Raw genomic sequence first — 3209 nt, forward strand, 5'->3', positions numbered from 1 at the left:
GAAGTTCAATTTCCTATTACCTTCAAATAGGGTTTGTTGTTTAATGGAATGTAGAATTCTACTTTCATTTGTCAGAGTTATACTGAATTTGAAATTGGCATGGCTCTTTTGGCAAATTGTAATTCACACATTGATCTATGTAATTTAATCCCTGCTGTCTGATCATGAAGTTCAACTTGCGATCTGCTTCTTTGCCACTCGTGTCTCTAGGACGTTCTAATAAATTGTCATTGATTAAATGAGTTTGTGAGATATTTCCTTTGATATGAATAAATGTTTAATCAAATGGAGATCTTTATTAGACTTATGATCCAACTTTTACTTGAGTGACTTAAGTTACCTTTGGGAGTATCTTCATTAAAATTAAGTTTGGACTGCAATTTAGAAAGCTTTAAAATCATCACCATATGGTTTTCAAACAGCAATGAGCCACAATTAAATGAGGCCATTTTAAGTAATGACATCTTCCTGTCAGCAAAAAGTATGAATTATGACCGCTTAATATTTATCTTATAATAACTTTTTGAGAATCTATTACCTTATAATCTGATAGTTGTGTTGCGGAGAATGAAGAACAGAAGAAGCATTACAGTAGTCTATGATCATTTTATGTTGCCGATGCAATCAGATCGTCATAGCTAGAGTTACAATGACATTTGAATATCATAACCACAGGAAGATGCGTCATTGAACCTGGATTCATTGTCAGCTCATGTATCTCCTTGAAGTTAAGCTCTTCATAAACATGACTTGTCTCCCTAGCTCACTTCTTTAGTTCTTTAAATGCATTCATTGAACCTGTGAGCTGTTGTCATAGGCACAGCCTATATAATTGTTTTATACATTGGACATGTATAATATGTTTCTTGTATAAAGGGTTGGCGAAACTCTCCATCATGCCCGCTGTGTCTTATGTAAATTTTTCCCGCCCCAGAGAGATGATTGGGTGGGGGGCGAGTTTTTCTTGTTTTGTCTTGTCCTGTCCTGTCCTAAATGTGTATATATATGCTTTTATTTAATATATATTCAAAATATTTATATTTAATTTTTTTCTGCAGATGTTATTTATTTTTATACGTATTATTCTACTATCATTCTTAAAACACTTATCTCTCTCTCTCTCTCTCAAACATTCTTGCCCTTTCTCTTTCATGGAAAAATGTCTTTGACTTGCTTTATCCCCAACTTATCCCACTCCTGCCCTGAAGAGGGGACGAGACACCGCTTAGTTTTGTTGTTGCTTCACAGTTGTGGAACGTAGAGGCATATCGCAGATATGATATACCTAGCACTAGATATTAAATAAATAAATAAAAAAGGGCTAATTTGGTCATTGGGAAGGATAGACTATTGTCAACTGCCTAGGTGATGCTATTTTTTGGATGAGGAGGCCTAGGTGACGCTATAAACGATTAAAATATGGATTGGGCTTTTAATTTGGTCCGCATGGGGGATTGGCTATTGAGTGTCTGTACTCATTTTTATTAGATGGATCATGTTAACAGTAACCTCGGAATAACTGTTAATAAATTATTTGAAAATAAATTTCATACAATTTTTATGAGAAATAGAAAAAAATATTAAAATATTAATTACTTTTTTTCTATAAAATATTTTCTAAAATAGTTTACTAAAATGTCTTTAGGACATCCGTTAACTTTTCTCATATTAGATTAGTAAAAGAGAAAAGTTAACGGATGCTCTAAAATATTGGTTTAGAAAATATTTTTAAAAATTTTTTATGAGGAAAAAAATAATTACGGAGTAATTTTTTTGATTGAATTTATATCATGAAGTCAAAACTTTCCTAAAATTATTAATAACAATTTATTAATGTAATAGATTGTAAACAAATTTTGTTGTCATCGGTTGTAATCAAATTTGAATTGTTATGTAGAATGTGAAATGAATTCTTGCAAGAGCATTCCCATCAAGGGAAGTAAAATTTTTAGCATATACCATCTCAAAACACTACTTTTTAACTTTTAACATCTTACTTTATAACACATCAAAGATTTTTTTTTTTTTTTTTTACCACTTCATTTAAATATATTTTTTTAAATTCTCTGTTTCTTTCTCTTTGTCTCCCCCTTTCTCTGAAAACCCACCACTTTCTTTGCAAACCCACACCCATGGCTAGCCGTTGCCAGCCACCACTATCGAAAACAAAAAATAAAAAATAAAACCACTCGCTGACGCCACCACAGCCACAACAACTGCCACTGTCACCACCACCCACAACCATGACCACCAACTACCAAAATCATAACCAAATCACAAACCCAAACCCATAACCTCATCACCATTCACCACCAACAATCGGAAAAAGAAAAAGAAAAACAACCCTCTAAAATCACAACCAAATCACAAACCCATAACCTCATCACCACCAACAATCGAAAAAAGGAAAAAGAAAAATAACCACCGAGAGAGACCCACAACGAACTCTTAGTCGATGACCCACGTCGATCTACCCTCAACACCGATGCTCAAGCCTATCAGAGACCCATGAACCTAGACCCACAAACTCAGACCCACGAAATCAAATCACCCCGCTGTCAAGCTCTACCTCCATTCAACGGCAACACTCTAAAGGCGAAGAGCATTTATTGTCTAGTGGCATTTGGGATTTGAAGTTCTAATCAACGAACCTTTGAGGGGAGGAGCTCAAATCGTGAAATTAAGAGAAATAAAAGCTACGGGGAAAGAGAGAAGAGGAAAGTGAGAAAGGAAAAAAAAGAAAAGAAAGGGAAAAGTGACCAGGAATAAAATATAATTTTTCGTTTAAGATTTATGCTACAATGAGCTTGTATTGATACAAGCTTACTATAGCTGTGTGTCAAAAATTTTGCCATTTGAAATCTTTGATGGAGTGGCTTTTTTTATGTGTTGATGGTAAAATTTAGCATATACCATATTTAGTATCCATCCATATCAGATGTTCTATAAAAAAGGGCATTTTGCCACATTAAAAGCCTACTTTATTATTTTATCACATCATTTTACAACATCCCATTTATCAGATGTTTTATTATTCAATTCTATACATTAAAATAATATTTACTACACATTAAAATAATATATTATCCTCTCCCCCATTATCATCAACAACAGCAACAACATCAATGACACAACCACCAGCCACCAATATCCACTGCTGCAACAACAACTCTACTGCAAACCAACCACCACAATTACTCACCAATATC

This window comes from Quercus suber, unplaced genomic scaffold, assembly GCF_002906115.3.
Source record: "Quercus suber isolate HL8 unplaced genomic scaffold, Cork oak 2.0 scaffold_421, whole genome shotgun sequence".
Classification (NCBI taxonomy): Eukaryota; Viridiplantae; Streptophyta; class Magnoliopsida; order Fagales; family Fagaceae; genus Quercus; species Quercus suber.